The sequence below is a fragment of the Cupressus sempervirens genome, chromosome 4, assembly GCF_028749045.1.
Source record: "Cupressus sempervirens isolate cs-2001-9-10 chromosome 4, ASM2874904v1, whole genome shotgun sequence".
NCBI classification, from domain to species: Eukaryota; Viridiplantae; Streptophyta; class Pinopsida; order Cupressales; family Cupressaceae; genus Cupressus; species Cupressus sempervirens.
In genome coordinates, this window is record NC_143121.1 from 890,453,361 (window position 1) to 890,472,673 (window position 19,313).

General features: G+C 34.9%; 1 pseudogene; it reads right to left on the reverse strand.

The window, feature by feature from the left end:
- Window positions 1-4,583: 4,583 nt before the first annotated feature.
- Window positions 4,584-19,313, reverse strand: part of LOC149564255 (U-box domain-containing protein 33-like) — a 37,647-nt pseudogene continuing 22,917 nt past the window's right edge.

Sequence of the window (19,313 nt, forward strand, 5' to 3'; positions counted from 1 at the left end):
CAAGTATTGAGGCATTTATGGTCCAATCAAGGGTTTGTGGCCCTTTGAGATAATTGATAATATTCAATGAAATAGACTAAAACTAGAACTTTGTAAATACTTGAGAAATTATCAAGGTTACTCTAATGTAGGCTACATAAACCTTGAATATAGTTGTTTGATTGGAAACATAATTATTTTTGTATTTCATGTTGTATCTACTAAATTTCTAGAATTATTTATCATTTGTTAAATTTTTCAAGAGGATCTGCTACAAATGTATTAAGCATTATCGTGATAATTGGTATGTCCTCAATTAAATAAGAGTAAGGCATGAATAGACATGTCCCTTTAAGGGATAGGTCTATTTGTTAATTAATAATTAATATTTTAATAAATATAAACATTGTTATTTATTATTATATTAATTTATAATTAATATATAACCATAGTTATATATATTATTATTATATTAATTTATCTCATATAATAATAAACACATATATAACTATATCTCATAGGTTTATCCAACTGAAGCTATCACACATTAACACTTCCTCTTAGCTAGGGAGGATAAACATATGATCATATATCACCACAATATAAAAATATCTTTGATTAGAAGATATTCAATATTTTGATATCACGAGTCTTGGTCTCCCAGAATATCGACATTAGATATCCACCAAGTACTTAAAAAAAGTATGATATCACATATGATATCAAGAGTATTAGCCTAATAGAATATCAATGATATTCACCAAATATTCAATAAGGTTTGATATCAAGAGTATTGGCCTCCCAAAATATCAATGATATTCACCAAATACTCAATAAGGTTTGATATTACATTTGATATCAGGAGTATTGACCTCCTAGAATATCAATGATATTCACCACATAATCAATGAGGTTTGATATCACATTAGATATCAAGAGTATTGGCCTCCTAGAATATCAATGATATTTACCAAGTACTCTTTGAGTAATGGCTTTCTAGAATGTTGAGATGCAAAACATTCACCATATACTCAATTGTTTGATCTCATAATACAAGTTATTGTAAGATCATCACCTTACAAAAACTTCTCCAAATACAAGTGATGGTCATTTGGAAGTCATCATTTCCTCATGATATACATAGGGAGTAGGCACATTAAAATCACATAGTCACAATGTATAAATCAAGGTCCTCTTGACTGTGGGAATTTATTGATCACTAGAGAATCCATCTCATCATGGTGTACTCCCTCTTAACCAATAACACTAAGATCACTAAAGATTAATAACATCCTCAATATTCTCCCTCTCTTTCAAGGTTTCCTCTAATTACATGTCAAGCTCCCTTTGAATCTCAATATTTCTTTTCTTGCAATAACATTCTCAAAAGAAACAAATCAAGGAATATAACTCTTATAATATAAATAAGAATAGTTTGCATAATATAAGATCATTCTAATACAATATAGATAAATATCTAATTTAAAGATATACTTTAATCTATGCTCACTTCTATTTATAAGAGGTTATACTACTATCTTGATGTACATCAACTAGTTCTTTTACATTTCATAATGTCAAATTATTAAATTAAATGATGTTACACATAGATATATTTTATTTATTCATGCTATTTCCATTTACATACAAAAAAATAATATATTATACTTACCTTTAGAATTCCTATCCAGTACTTCTATTACCTTAGTACTTTACTGAATGTATGCCCTTATGTTGCACAGTCACAAATCCCCCATCATCCAATAATGATCTTTGATCCTTATCACCATTAACATTCTTGGGGATCATATTGCTTACATACCAATGTGATATCTGGTATAATCTCATCATGGCATTCTTACAGTTGGTCGTAAAGATTACCATTTTTTGATTGCATACATATCAAGTGGCGAACTCTATAATAAGAAGGTGATGATATTTATTGCTATCTACAAAACATAAAAATGTGTCAACATTCTATTTATATCAGTGTCTATACTCTTGGGGTGGCATTATGTTACTACAATTTTAGATCAACTTAATGAGACTGTGGTACTTGGCATTCAACATCTTTGAAATAACCATGACCCATACATGCTCAAGAATTCAATGATACATGTGCTGATCAAGTCAGTTTGGAACTATTGTGATATTAAATACGTGACTTCAATGATCTTCATACCTAATAATTAAGCCATGCATCTCTACATCATTGTGAACAGGTGGTCATAATACTAGTGAATGTATGAAGGATCACAAGAAAATCTATGTAACGTATCATACCAATATTGGATAATGATATATTTTTATATAGTTTGGGTGACCATACAACACCATCAAGTAACTATCATTCAAGATCAACATACAGGTTTCCAATAGTTTAGATTAGATCATGAGAATGATATATAGTGAATAGTTTGTTTGATACCATCCTCCTTATTTCAACTCATGGACTATACCATCATTTGTATTTAGAAACATATTCAGGTATAAATTTCATCTAAGGCATAACCATATCTTTAGATCAGATACATAATTCATATCCTTTTGTGATTATCTAATGGCAAGTTCACATAATTAGAACCACTGTACTGACCCCAAAACTACAATGATGGAGGCTCAGGGTGTCCACCAATTTAGAACTAGAATTACCAGTCCTCTGCAATAAATATAATAGTGAAGTGATACATTTCTCTACATGCCAAGTCTAATGTAGAGGTTATCCTAAAAGGTTCTTGATCGATAAAAATCTTATTCTCATTCGCAAACCACTAGCTTGACATTGATGATATCAAACTTAGATTATCCATAACAAGTGAAATCTTTATAACTTAATTATATATAACTTCTCCTAGGATTGAAATGTGCTCTAGTACCATGTTAAATTTTTTGAGAGGATCTAATGGAAATGCATTAAGCATTGCCGTAATAATTGGTCTATGTTTTTGAAAGGTAGCTTTCCCCAATTAAATAATAGTAAGACATGAATAGACATGTCCCTTTAAGGGACATGTCTATTTGTTAATTAATAATTAATATTTTAATAAATATCACCATTGTTATTTATTATTATATTAATTTATAATTAATATATAACCATAGTTATATATATTATTATTAACATATTAATTTATCTCATATAATGATAAACACATATATAACTATATCTCATAGGTTTATCCAACTGAAGCTATCACACATTAACATCATTTACTCCTTATTTACATAATTTTATTGCATGCATTATATAATCTTAATATTTTATAAAAAGAAAAATATCTAGTTATAATGCCTAAATATTTAGGGATAGTTTCTAAGCCTATACTTCTTCTAATGTCTTCATGCATAAATTTTTTTATAGGTTTCATTAACTAGTATAGTGATCTTAGTTTTCATATTTTTATTTTAGTGAACAATACATGTCCTATGCCTTTATATCTTCTCATTTACTTTTACTGGTTTTTTTAATTGTTCTTTCATATATATACATACATTTAATTAGATTGTTAATAAATTTTATTATTTTATTAATATTATATATTGTATTTGTATAACATCGTATATGATAATTGATAAGGTGAAAAACAACAAATTTCTCTTTTTCATTACTTTTTTCTTTTTATTTCTTTCTTAAGTATTTGTATTTTTAAATTTGTACTTATTTATGATCTTCATAATCTTCTATTTTGAATTTGAAATTCCTATAAGAAGAAGTTACTAACTTATGGTTTCTTCTTGTTTGAATAGTGCTAGTATTGAGCCTAAGTTACATTGTTCGTGGTAGAAAATTATAGAGAGAAACCATCAAAAATTCATCTTAACAACTTGTCTATGATATTAGAAAACGAATTCTCTCAAAAATTTTATGAGATAGATAACTCTATAATCCAAGTTTATGGCATGCAATTAAAGAAGCTAGACAAGGAATTAGAAGGCTTTCAACAATTTATGAGTATAGATCACTAGGTTATAGAGTTCATTTCTCTTTTTCAAAGTCTAAGGAGATTGTTACATGGTGACTCACAAGGTGTTAATGATTTAAAATACATGGCTCATAGTGAATGAAAATATTATAACGATGGCTAGTTCTACAAACGTTCTTACCTATTTGACTTCATAAAATCAAATGTAAATGTAGATATCAGTACCCATGATAATACACATTCTTTCTACATTCACATCTAATATCATGTTTAATGATACACAAGCTAATAGTACTACTCACGTGAGTTCCAGAATTCTATTAACTACATATAATTAATATAAAAAAATACGTCATTCAAATAGATTTAATAACGTATTATCTTATTTTAATTAATAATATATACATAACTATTAAATAAAATATTATTTTATTGTAAATTGAAACTATCCACTTAAAGATATTCTAAAAAATAATAATTATTAATCAATTGTAATACCTTCAAAATCATTGCTGCCTTACAAAATTGTAGAGATCTCCTTAATTGTATTCACTCACCACATTTACAAAAACTATAAACAGTTAAAAACTGTCATGCAATAACCATTAACATATACTTACATAAATAACATATGGACTCAGCAAAAGCACCTTCGTTTCCCATTGTACAGGAAATGTAGATCTACAAGAGATCACCTCTTTCTTGCCACTGTCGAATTCCGGATCTTAGAGAAAAGTTTGGGATGAGATTCTTACTCCCAAGCTTTTCATTTGTCATGGGAGATGTGCAACGTTCACAATCAAACCATCCCTGCCTCTTTCTCGTATGTAAAGCCGTCTGCAGCGATGTAAGGATCCTGCATAATCTCCTGCAAATCGGAACAAATTTAAGTCAAAACCCTCATTTTTTAATAACGACGAAAACCTAATGAATTAAGGGAAAAATGAAGTAACAGAATCAGATAATAAATATCATTTGAAATACCAAGGAATGGTTTAAGAGTAGAAGAAATGATCGTTGCCTTGAAGATTGGACAGAGGAAGAAGCTGGGAACATGTATTTCCTCAGTTCCTTTCCCCGACTTTTGCCCACATTCAATCGGCCTGCCAAGATTTGTTTCAGGGAACATGTTGCGGATCTGACTCAGGATTTTCATCACAGTCGGTTGAAGGTCGGGCCTCTTCTTTCTTTCCGGATGCGTGCAATTCAAGGCAAGATAAGCCAGCTGAGTAGCATCCACAAATGGCCAAGCTCCGGCTGAAGGATCCAAAATTTTGTGAAAGTTTGAACTTTCTAAGGCCCGTTCCACATCTTTGACGAGACATCGGGCCGGCTTTCCGGTTAGTAATTGGAGAATGACGACTCCAACGCCGTAAACGTCGGATTTTGTACAGTATTCGCCGTCTGTGTATTGTGGATCCATATATGAATATGTGCCTTTTGGCTCCGACTCTGAATTCCGATCCTTTGACACAAGACGGGAAAGGCCGAAGTTGCTTATTTTGCTCACACAATTCTCATCAAGGAGTATATTTTGGGGTTTCAGATCGCGGTGGACGATTGGATCCGCCATAAAACTGTGCAAATACTGCAAAGCGGAGCATACTTCGGCGGCGATGCGAAATCTGGCGTACCAGGGAAGAGGCGGAAAGGTGCTTTTGCAGCTCAGGTGATCTTCAAGGCATCCGTTCGACATATATTCGTATATTATACAACCTCGTTCAGAACAGGCTCTAAGAATTCGCATCAAATGCGGATGATGAATGTCCTTGAAAATACCGATCTCCACAAGAGAAATTCAAAGAATTTCTGTAAGAAAAGAGAGAATTTCTGTAAGAAAAGAGAGATTTTCTTTTAAAAAAATCTGCCAGAAAAGAAGACAATTAAAAAAATTTCGTCGCTTTGGAAAAATTTTAGTCTGCATACCTCGCTTTGGAACTCTTGCCGACCCTGCAAACCGTTCTCCCTTAGGATTTTGACTGCAACGGCTGTTTGTTTGATTACGCCTTTGTACACATCGCCATAACCGTCTTCTTCGAGTTTAAAATCGTTGGAGAAATTGGAAGTTGCTGTTTTTATTTCGTCGAAAGAGTATTCGCGGAATTCAAGGATATTAGAGGACGACGAAGATATGTAGGCATCGCCTGGCGGCATTCTATGCAAGCAACTCTGAAGATGTTGAATTTCCGCGTCCTTTTGCTGCAGAGTTCGGAAGTTTTGTTCTTCCACGGCAGCAAGCTTTCGCCTTGTCGCTTCTAACTCACTAATGGCTGCCTCCCTTTCACGGGTGCATTCGTTCACTTTTGCTCCGAGTGATGTCAGTTTCTCCACCATTTCTTGAACTTCTTCTTCGACCTCGTTCCGTCGCCTTGTAAGGTCTTGGCATTTCTGTTCATAAAGCTTTACAGACGAGATGGCTGCCTCCTTCTCTTTGGCCATTTCCTTGAAGGCTATTTCAAGATCTTTACACTGAAGATGCACAAAAATTTAGGAGAATTTTACTGGAGAAACAACAAGTTGCATCTAAAAAATGAGGAAATAGTTTATACCTTGTGAATTGATGTCACTGCAGCGGCCTCTGCTTTCTTACGCCTCATGATCTCGCTTTGCAGTTCCTTATTCACATTCACGACCGCTTCCAATGCCTCTGTATGCTGAACTTTCAGTACTTCGGTATCTGTATAGTTCACTTCCTGCTTTAAATTTCAAGTTTGTTTTAGTTCCTTATCATAAATATCACACATACAGATCTTTTAAACTCATTTACATGTTTCGATTAATTGCGTAAATTAACTTTCTCAGAAGACATGAAAAATCTCTAATTGTGTCTACCATTTATTTATGTGTCGATGAGAAGAAAGAAATTTATTAAGCTTGAAGCGAAGAAATATGATAAGAAAAGAATGTTTGCTCGAGAGGATTACATGAGATTCTGTTGGCTTATGCTCGACATCGTAAACTTGATCAACATCCATTTGTGACCTGTATGACGCTTCAAATTTCGGGCAAAATTCATCAATTGGAGCTGCTATTTCCTGATCGTCCACTTTCTCGGTCACAGGAGCCACAGAATCTCGCTGCAAATTTGACGAAGTTTGATTACCGTTGTTCAGATCTGATCCGAAGTGTACAGGTGATGAAACCGACCGGTCAAAATCATTTGGAGAAGGTTTAGCAATGGATGCTTCGGTTTGTTTCCTCAGCCAATCGGGGTCAAAATCATTTGGAGAAGGTTTAGCAATGGATGCTTCGGTTTGTTTCCTCAGCCAATCGGGCAGATGACTTCTGCCGCTCTTTGATTTCCGACCTACCAGTATAAATTTACACAAACAAATGTTGGAATATTAATTGTTGTTGGTCGTTTCTCCCTGGAGCCAAACGCCCACCTACCTCCTTGATGGCTTGCAGAACAATCAAATGAATTTATTGCATGGTAGGTGAAAATTTTTGAATTCAAAAATGAGGGGGAAAACATTTTGCAAGTATAACAAAAGGAATGATTAGATTCATTTTGACAAAGTAGAGACAGAGAGAAGAGCTCAGAAGTTGCAGAGAGCAGAGAAGGTGATCAGCAGATCAGTTGTTGCAGAGATAAAATGAATTGTTGTCGTGCTTACTGTTGCACGTGCTTCTTCCTATCATTTTGTAAGTTTGTAGTTTATTGGTTTCAACCTGTTGAAGCACTGATTGCTCCAGGTGTTATTGTATGCAACCATTAGAGTTGAAAGTTTGAAGTTTAAAGTTTGAAGTTTTATCAGTTTAATCTTTAGGGTTATTTTAGGGTTTTCTGGTTGAAGTCGAATGCTCTCAGATCTTGTATTAGTTTGATTCAAAGTTAAATAGAAAGCAAGTAGGCATACTTGATCTATTGCTCTTTTCTTGTTCATTACATTTGTGAAGTTTATTGTTGAGTATCTTAAGCTTTGGGTCTCTGGTTTTAATGGTGAACATATTCACATCATAAGTCTACACTCGGTATTGTCTTTGGTAGAAGTCATTTGCAGTTCAAACCGATCTCACTCGATAAGGTCTTCTACCGAGCTCCTCCCAGAAGTGGCTATCGACCTCACTCGATGCCTTCTTCTACCGAGCTCCACCTTCCTGTGGTTACCGAGTTCACTCGGTAATCACACCACCGAACTCACTTGGTATCTTTTGGTTACCGAGTTTCTTATCCTTCCTTTACCGAGCTCACTCGGTAAACTCTCCTGCCACTCGATTTCTTAAGTTACCGAGCAAATTTTGGCACTCAGTAATAGTTGTTGCCAAGCAGATTTTTTTAGGTTTAGGGTTGTGAGTTTTAATTTTGTTTTAATATTTCTCACATAGTATCAGAGCTTTGAGGGCCCACATCCAAAGTGAGTTAGGGTATTTGTTTTTTGGGATATTTATCATGGCAGGAGATGCAGGAAAGATATGGCAGCAACCACCACCATTCAATGGACAAAATTATGATACATGGGCAAAGAAGATGTGATGCAGGAGCATCTTGCATGGAAAAATTATTGGGAAAAAAAAAAGTTGAAAAAAAAATTTGAAAAAAAAAAAAAAAAATAAATTCGTGGAGGAGAGAGAAAGTGACGAAAATAGAAAGAAAATAATTTTAAAAATTGAAAATAGGAAAAATGGAGAAAAGAGGAATTTCTATTTTCAAGGTGCATGGGTGGCATAAATAGAAAATAATAAAAATAGTTGTCATTCCATTAATCGAGGTGTGTAGGTGGCATTTTAGAAGTTTGTGGAAAGTTCCTTAAATCATGTATTTAATATTTGTTGGGTGCTTAGTTGTATTTGGGTGGGAATTTAATATTTATTTAAGGTAGTTGTATTTACCTTTTTATCCCACATTGGTTGTGTTTGTAATGTCTTGGGTTAGAAGTGCCTATTTAAGCAAGGCATATGAGCATTTCTAATCAAGCTAAAGGAGAAGTTTGAGATGTAGAAGCTCGAGAAGAAGGTGAAAGCTTGAGGTGTGAAAACTCTAAAGATGTAGCTCTTCAAGTAGAAGTTATTGGTGAAGCTCTCGGTGTGAAGACTCTTATTTAGGATTTCTCTTATGTTGAAGAAGTCATATCATCTTGTGGGTGTTGTAAGGATTTTTCAAGTATAATAAAATTATTTGTGAAGCATTTTTTTTTTTCTTGGTCTCTATATTGTTGCATTCTTGATTGTGAGTTGTTAGAGTGGTGTGGCCCTCCATCAAGTGGTATCAGAACGGACCTCTATCAAGATGAAGACCATTATGGTTGCAAATGATTTGTGGGAGTTTGTAGTTAATGGATTCAATGATGTGACTGATCTAATTCAGTATGCTACCCTCATAAATGCACAGAAGACTCATTTGAAAGAGTCAAGGAGGAAGGATGCTAAGGTATTAAGTCTTATTGAAGCAGCAATGACAGAGGTTGTATTCCCAAAGATTGCAGTAGCAAATTATGCAAAGGAAGCTTGGGATATCCTTGAGACGAACTTCAAGGGGACTGATAAAGTCCGTACAGTAAAGTTACAAAATATAAGGAGAGAGTTTGAGAACCTTCAGATGAAGGAGAATGAATCAATTGCAGACTTTCGTTCAAGGACCTCCAATGTGATTAACCAACTAAAGTCAAATAGAGAAGACTATCAAGAGTAGAGGACAGTGGAAAAGATATTGAAGAGTTTACTTCATAAATATGACAACTTAGTCATGACCATAGAAGAGGCAAAAGACCTCACTGTTTTGAAAATGGATGAGTTGATGGGTACACTTCAAACCCATGAGCATAGGATCAATAGATCTACTTCTTCATCTTCCCAAGAGCAAGCATTCAAGACTCAATCAAATTCAAGAGGAAGGGGGAGAGGAAGAAATGGCTCAGGCAGAAACTCCAGAGGTAGAGGCTGTGAAAATGGAGGACAAATGAATGCTACAGCAGAAAGCTCAAGAAGAGCAGATGGAGCAAGTAGCTCATAAAATACTTCAAGAGGAGGTAAGAAAAACTACAACTCAAATAAGAGGAATGTAGAATGCTACTACTGTCATAAATATGGGCATTATGCAAGTGAATGTTGGAAGAAGTAGAATGATCAGTCAGGACAAGCAAATGTGGCTAATGTGAACATGAGAAGTGGACCCAATGTTGCTGCCTTCATCATGTGTAATTTTGGTGAAGAAGGAAGCCCTGAGCTTTGGTACCTCGATAGTGGATGTAGCAACAACATGAGTGGTAATGAAACTTTGTTTTCATTCATTGACAAGAGTTTCAAATCAGAAATTAAGATGGGTAACAATGGAACCTTGCTAGTTGTGGGAAAAGGATCTATTATGGTCTGCACCAAGAAAGGTGAGAAAAGAGAAATACAAAATGTGTATTTTGCCCCTGGTGTAAAGCACAATCTGATGAGCATTGGTCAAATCATTTAAAATAGATACAAAGTGCTGATGGAGAATGACATGTGTGTCATTCAAGAAAAGGATGGGAGCAAGAATCTACTTGCAGTAGTTCAAATGACAAAGAACAGAATGTTTCCCTTGAGGATAGAGACATGTTTCTGCTCTCAAATTGGTGCTGCACCTCCCACACAATCAGCTCTAAGGAGTGTGATTGAAAACCCCTCACGGCTATGGCACCTTAGGTATGTTCATCTTGGCTATGTTGGTTTAAATTTGTTATCAAATAAAAGAATGGTAGAAGGTTTGCCACGTATAGGAAATTCATGTGACAAGTGTGAGGCTTGTATTTTGGGTAAGCAACATAGGCTTCCCTTTAATTCTGAAAATTTTAGGAGAGCTAGATATTCATTAGAGTTAGTGCATACTGACCTAGTCGGTCCTATGCAAGTTACTTCCATTGGGGGGAGTACTTATTTCATGACATTTATTGATGATTTCAGTCATAGGACATGGGTGTATTTCTTAAAGAACAAATATGAAGCATTTGATAAATTTGTAGAATTTAAAGCCCAGGCTGAAAGAGAATGTGGACACTATATCAAGGTCCTAAGATCAGATAGAGGAGGGGAGTATACCTCCAATTCTTTTGTAAACTTTTGCAGAAAATATGGCATAAAGAAAGAGCTCACAGCCAGCTATACACCACAGCAGAATGGAGTGGCTGAAGGAAAGAACAGGACCATTGTTGAAATGGCAAGGAGCATGATGAAAGAGAAAGGTCTCCCAACAGAATTTTGGGGAGAGGTTGTGGCAACATTAGTTTATCTAATTAATAGGTGTCCTACAAAGGTAGTCTATGACAGGATTCCAATGGAAGCATGGTCACGAAGAAGATGGACAGTTGAACACTTAAGGGTGTTTGGATGTGTAGCATATGCACATGTGCCTAAAGAGCAAAGGCAAAAATTTGATGACAAAGGTGTGAAATGCATTTTTACAGGGTACAGCCTAGAATCGAAGGCATATAGATTGTATGACCCATTGAACAACAAGATGATGCTTTCAAGAGATGTAAAATTTTTTAAAAATCATTCTTGGTATGGTTCAATTGATGAGTCACCGAGAACTTCAAGTAAAGTGCCAATTATAAGTGAAGAGGATGCTGATGAATAGAAAGAAGAAGGAGCAAATAGAAGAAAAGGCAACCAGCCTCAGTCATTACCGAGCTCCTCTAGGCATGACCGAGTGTCAGTGCCAAGTAGCAGTAGCAAAGATTCTAATCCCACACTCTCCTCCCTGTTACCAAGAAAGACCAAGAGTCTTAGGGAGATATACCAAGATGAAAGATATAAAGATTATGATGAGAGTGTTAATTTTGCATTATTTTCTCATAGTGATCCAATTTATTTTGAAGAAGCTGTTAAGGACAAGAAATGGTGTAAGGCCATGGATGAGGAAATAGATGTTATAGAAAGGAATGAGACATGAGAGCTAACTGATTTGCCTCCCAAGAAGCAAGTGATTGGAGTGAAATGGGTCTATAAAACCAAATGCAATGCTAAAGGCAAAATTGATAGGCATAAGGCAAAGCTGGTAGTCGAGGGCTACAAATAACAGTATGGTAGAGATTATGATGAGACCTATGCCCCAGTTGCAAAAATGAAAACCGTGCGTGCTGTCATAGCAATTACAGCTCAGCACAAATGGAAGGTATATCAAATGGATGTGAAGTCTGCCTTCCTAAATGGTGTATTGAAGGAAGAAGTGTATGTGGAGCAGCCACTTGGTTATGAAGTTGCAGGTGAAGAGAATAAAGTATATAGATTGAAAAGAGCACTTTATGGGCTCAAGCAAGGTCCACGAGCATGGTATAGTAGGATTGACTCATATTTGATGAGCAATGGCTTTAGCAAAAGCAATGGTGATCCCACTCTCTACATCAAGGCAACAAATGGTAATGTGTTGATTGTTTTCTTGTATTTAGATGATTTGATTTTTGCTGGAAATGAAAAGGCTCTAATTGGTGAGTTCAAAGAGGCCATGAAAAGTGAATTTGAAATGATAGACCTAGGTCTTTTGAAATACTTTATAGGCATAGAAGTAAAAAAAATGCATGATGGCATCTTCATCTCTCAAGAAAAATATGCAGGGCAAATCTTGGCTAGATTCAAAATGCAGAATAGTAAGGCAACCCCCACACCAACAGCAGTAAGTCTGAAGTTGAGCAAAGAAGACTTTAGCAAGAGAGTGGATCCAACACTATACAAGAGTATGGTTGGAAGTTTGATGTATTTGACTGCAACTCGGCCAGACCTAATGCATGCAGTAAGTCTAATTTCTAGATTTATGGAAACACCAAGGGATTCCCATTTGCAAGCGGGAAAGAGGATCCTAAGGTATGTGAAAGGTACCAAGGGATTTGGAATTTTTTATACTGCAAATGATGATTTCAAGTTGGTGGGTTATATTGATAGTGATTGGGCTGAAAGTTTAGATGATAGGAAGAGCACTTCCAGATACATGTTTCATATGGGATCGGGTGCAATTTCATGGGCATCTAAGAAGCAACCTATTGTTGCTCAATCTACAACAGAGGCTGAATACATATTGAGATCAGATATCACTTCATCAGAGAGTTGGTGGAGAATGAAGATATGAAAATTGAATATTGCAAGTCTGAGCAGCAGCTAGCAGATATTTTACCAAGCCATTAGGGATTGGAACTTTTGTACACCTAAGAGAATGTCTTGGTGTAGTTGATTTGGATTAGTAGTGATCCTTGTTTGTTTGGCTCAGGATAAAGGGGGAGTGTTGAAATATTAATTGTTGTTGGTCGTTTCTCCCTGGATCCAAATGCCCACCTACCTCCTTGACAGCTTGCAGAACGATCAAATGAATTTATTGCATGGTAGGTGAAAATTTTTGAATTCAAAAATGAGGGGGAAAACATTTTCCAAGTATAACAAAAGGAATGATTAGATTCATTTTGACAAAGTAGAGACAGAGAGAAGAGCTCAGAAGTTGCAGAGAGCAGAGAAGATGATTAGTAAATTAGTTGTTGTAGAGACAGAAGGAATCATTGTCGTGCTTGCTGTTGCATGTGCTTCTTCCTATCATTTTGTAAGTTTGTAGTTTATTGGTTTCGCCCTGTTGAAGCAGTGATTGCTCCAGGTGTTATTGTATGTAGCCATTAGAACTGAAAGTTTGAAGTTTAAAGTTTGAAGTTTTATTAATTTAAAGTTTAGGGTTATTTTAGAGTTTTCTGGTTGAAGCCGAATGCTCTCAAATCTTGTATTAGTTTGATTCAAAGATAAATAGAAAGCAAGTAGGCATACTTGAATCTATTGCTCTTTTCTTGTTCATTGCATTTGTGAAGTTTATTGTTGAGTATCTTAAGCTTTGGGTCTCTGGTTTTAATGGTGAACATATTCACATCATAAGTCTACACTCGGTATTGTCTTTGGTAGAAGTCATTTGCAGTTCAAACCAATCTCACTCGGTAATGTCTTCTACCGAGCTCCTCCCAGCAGTGGCTACCAACCACACTCGGTGCCTTCTTCTACCAAGCTCCACCTTCCTGTGGTTACCGAGTTCACTCGGTAATCACACTATCGAGCTCACTTGGTATCCTTTGGTTACCGAGTTTCTTATCCTTTGTTTACCGAGCTCACTCGGTAAACTCTCCTGCCACTCGTTTTCTTAAGTTACCGAGCAAATTTTGGCACTCGGTAATAGTTGTTGCCGAGCAAATCTTTTTAGGTTTAGGGTTGTGAGTTTTAATTTTGTTTTAATATTTCTCACAACAAAAACAGAGCATTCAAATTTTAGATTGAAAACAAATATTGATTCCTAGACATTAAATTCTCATATAAGATTGCTTAAACCACATATCATATTTTCAAATTAATTATCTATCTTTTGGATTCAACTTTTTAACCCAAAGAAAAAGGATTTACTTTGCAAATATGAAATTGTTTATTACTGACCAGGAGATCCTTCACTGAGCAGTACGAGCTTCCTTTTGCAAACAACAGAAATGTCGCATGACTCTCCCGCGTGCTTTTGAACATAATACGCTTTCCTCAACTTTTGCATCATCATTTTCCTGTACAAAATTTGGAGAATCGGATTATTTTATACGATTTTAAAAATTTGGCCATGTTTTGTAAAAGAACATACAGAATTATTTCTCGTAGTTAGAAATTGCACTGCCGGCTGAAGTTGTTCCCATGACAAGTTTCATGATACCACGCTCTAAAATCACTTCAACAATCCCTTTGGAAATCTCCTCCTTCTCAAGAACTAAGGTTTAAGCTTTGACCTATGGCAAATTGCTTAAATTTAGACTCTAAAAATTCAAAATTTCACAAAGCTCGATCAATTTACCAAACAAGATAATAATTATACTTTTTCTCTGGAGCACATATGCAAATATTGATTCATGCAATTGTCCAACTCAATCTCTTCACCCTTCTTGTAAGCGTTCAGAATATCCTTGTCTACTTGGTTCGAGGGAATTCTTCCCACTAAAATCACAGAAACGTCAAGTTTGTTTAACAGAAAGAATTGAACTTGTGATATTTGCATCCAAACTGAATTCGATCGTCAAAATACTTACTTGGAATTGGAAAGTAGCGAAGTGGAGGACAAATATGAAGAAGAATTAATAAAGTTTCTTCCCTTTTATCCAAACTTTTCATGAGCATCCATTTGACAGCGTACGCGCTCTCAGACAAGTCTTTTCCAACGACAACATAAACTACTTTCTCAGCAGCAACAAGAGGAGGATGAATAGATTCTTCTTGCACATAATTTTCTTCAATTTCTGGCACTATCTGAACCTGCACAGTCCGTCTGATCACCACAGGAAGAAGAAAATTTACTAAATTTACTAAATTACTAAAATTTACATGGAGGAAAATTTACTAAATTATTGGAAAAAAGAAAGCCAGAGAAATAAATAAGGAAGAAGATGATCTACAAATTAGACTAAATGAAATAGAATTTGAACTTCAAAAGAAAGGGGGAGATCCTACTTTAGAACATGAACTCATTTCTACAAAGAGTCAACTAAGGTATTTGCAAAGATATAAGATCCAAGGAAAAAGGATCTAAGCTAGAATGAACTGGTTGAAAGAAGGGGATATAGGCTCTAAATTTTTCTTTAATATCATTGGGCAAAAGATAAGAGAAAAGTGATTAAAGATATTAAGGTGGAGGGAGGGAGAACTTTTGACCCTATTCTAATTAAAGAAGCTTTCTTTAAATTCTATTATGATATTTTTTCTTTAGCATTTGGCCAGCATTAGCAATAGACTTTGAAAAAATGCTTGAAAATGACTCCTAATAAGATATCAGTAGTGGAAAAGGAGAAACTTAGCAGAAACATATTAGTAGATGAGATTCATGAAGACATCAAAGCTATGACTAATCACAAGTCTCTAAGACTTGATGGGCTCCCCGCTCAATTTTACAAAGATAATTTGGAGTGGCTAGTGAGGAACTTTTGATCTTGTATAATGATCTTTTGAATTTGGTTCTCTTAGCTGTAATGCGAGAAAAGGGGTCATCAAATTACTCCCCAAAAGTGGGGATTAATCCCTAATTAAGAATTGGAGGCCTACCACTCTGCTTAACCTATCTTATAAAAATATTGTAAATATTTTGGCTAGAACAATTGCATATATTGTTAAGAACTTTTTTTCAATTACTCAAATTAGTTTCGTAAAGGGGAGATATATTCTGTAAAATCTCATCACTAGTTGGGAAGATATGAACTGGGCTAAGTGGAAGTACAGAATGTGGCTAGGATTCTGTTAGACTTTGAGAAAGCCTATAATAGAGTTGAGTGGCCCTTTATTAGAGGTATGTTCAAAGCTTTTGGATTCCCTGTATACTTCCATAAATGGATTGAGATCTTATTTCATGATTCTTCTACTATTATTGATGTAAATGGTGAGTTATCTTATCCTATTGTCCTTCAAAAATCTATTAGACAAGGGTTCCCTATTGCTTCTCCCCTCTTTTGTAATTTCTCCAAATGCTTTATTCTACATTCTTACATATATATCTCTACGTCCACCTATCAAAGACATTACTCTCCTTAATTCTGAAGAGTTGATTAATGCTCAATTTGCTAATGATACTGCTCTATATCTAGAATTGTCTAAGGTGAATTTTTCTATAGCTCTTAGTAGACTTAATTATTTTTTCCTTGTGTCTAGAGCTAAAGTAGCCCCACATAAATCTTCTATCCTTAGTTGATTGTATTTGGCTCCTAGTTAGTTGAACAGTATGGGTCGGATGTGGTTTGGGCCTAAAACTATTTTCAAGTACATAGGTATTCCTTTTTCTTTAGAGCCATATTTTTTTTATATGTGGGGGTGGATATACAACAAGATGAGTAGGAAACATATCACATGGAAAAATTGCTCCCCCTCTCTTGCTGGGAGAGTGCAAGTTGTCTAGAAGGATATATCTTCCCATCACCTTTACTTTGCTTCCACCTAGTTGTTTGCAAAATTTCAATCCAATTTCCTTGAAAACATTCTAATAGAATTTTTGTGGTATGATGGTATGGGTTCAAAAAAGAGGCATTGTGTAAAATAGTAATGGTGGTGCCTTCTAGAAAAGATAGGGGGACTTGGGCTAAAAGATATTAGGCCCCAAGGTATCTCCCTTGTAGTGAAGTGAATTTATAAGAATTTTTTGGGTAAGGAGCCTTAAAATATTTTGGTGAGAAATAACATTGAGAAATCTATGATTAAAAGAGGGAAATAGTGGTCTACATTCATTTGTGGGATATCATCATGGGGGATTTTGAAATGAAATTTTTTGGTCTGAAGTGTTCAACTCTTTCAAGATTAGTTAGAGTCAAGTGAGGGAGTTCATATCCTCTAGGGAAGTTATTCCCAGATCTCAAAAGAAGACATATGCCCTTTTATCTAAGGTGATCAGTAAAGAAAAGATTGGGAAAATCATGAACTGTGATACATATACTAGAAATGCAAAATGGAATGATGGTACTTATATTGCTAATACTTGTACTTAGCTATTATATGGAATGCTTAAAAGTGGTCACTTTGTGCTTATGCGTGTGTCCAAGTGTTGGGGTTTCAATGTCCTTTCTCAAACAAGCACATTTTTTTAAAGTATTTTTAGAGTGGGCCTTGTTAAAATCCCTCACTTTAGATTGTTGTTGATTGAAAAGCTTGCTCTTGGTTCTATTTTATCCTCCATTAATGTTGAACATGTGGCTTGTAGTTTGTGTAAGAATCCTGAAAAGTTTGAGCATGTTTTCTTTGAAAATATTTATGCCATAAATATTTGATCTTATTCTTTTTGGGTCTCCTATGGATTGGAATACTAAACCTAGCTTCTCTTGGAGGGATATTTTGGCTGGCTATGTTAAATATTTTGATCTATATATTAACAGATTTTTGTTTACTCTTGCCAGTGAAATCCTATGGCTTCTTTGGAAAGACAAGAACAAGGAAGGTTTTCAAAATGACAAAAGATGTCCTACTGAGTTTAATATTAAACTCATCCATTTTTACTTAATGTCTTGGGTATCTTTTTGCTTGGAGATTCCAAAATCCAAATTCGTGGAGCTTGTGCATGATGGAGCTTTAAAAATATATAAAGATGAAGTAAAGGCCACCCAACAAATTTTAAAGTACAAAATATTTCTTGCTGCCAATGTTTTAGTTAATTCAAATGTATTTATCTTTTATATATGTTTGATCATCATATGTGATATATAATTTTATTTTCCTGTGTATGTGTGTGCGTGCGCGCGCACTTAAAATTTATACTATATTAATGATCTAATTAATGTAGACATGTCGCATGAAGGGACATGTCTCTTCATTGATTATTCTACTTATATATAAGAGGTTACTTCCATATGAAAAATACATACCACATATAATGGTAGTGAATAGTACATTTGTAGTAGATCCTACTAAAATAACATGGTATGAGAGCCTAGTTGTAGACTACAAATGTAAGAAAATTAGAAAGGAATTAGAGATGCATATAAACTCTAGAACATTATATGAATGGTGCATGGGTCAACTATAAATGAAGGAATTATCATCAAGAATCGTTACAGGTGGCTTAGCAAAAGAGGGTCGATACATTTTCAAGCTGAGTAAACACTTTACATATGTCATTGTTCAATTTTAGTGCAAAGGTCCATTTTTGCAATGGTCAACATTTCTACAAGGAGAATAGTGTTTTATTGTGAGTATAAATTCATTTCAAATTGAAGCATGGTGGGCATTGATAAAGCTGGAGGGAACAGTGATGCAAAAATCATACACAACATCCTTGAGGGTGAAGGGAAAGAGGAACCATGATTAAGGAGTTCCAAGATGAAGTATCACCAATAATTAGCTTATCTCGGGCTTGAGTGTTATATGTGGCTTCTTGAATTATTGTCGCCAAGTTCAATGGACGTGTATTTGAATATCTATCTCAATGTCTGACTCCCTCATTTCTTATGCAAAACAACACTAGTAGGTATTCGATATCTTTAGCCAGCTATTGGTCTTTGACAACCACTCTGTATTTGGCATGTATATGGTTCATGTGTGAGTTTTGGTCTCTATTTAGTCCAGACCATGTCCAATTTCAATGTTGAAAAGGTTTGATTTATATTCTACATGTCATTAATCCATAGCACTGGGACTCATCGAATGAATTGGGTAGGTCAGTGGTGGAAATACTTGTGGAGCCTAATCAACTGATGATCCTCAAGATGAAGCTCTTGTATTGTTTTGTAATGAAATGGAATGAAGATAATGAGGATGCTAGCACTCTATGTAATGAACACAATTTTCATATTTTATTGGAACTCCATTGGAAACTTGTAATGCTCGATGATCTTCACCAGGTGAGTAATGAATAATAGGAAATGTGAATGGTGGCTCGTGAAATATGAAAAGAATAAACAAAGATAATAATAAAGACAATTTCCTATACAACACTTCTATATTATTAAGTTTGGTCTTGGTAATGGTGAAAGTGTGATGTGG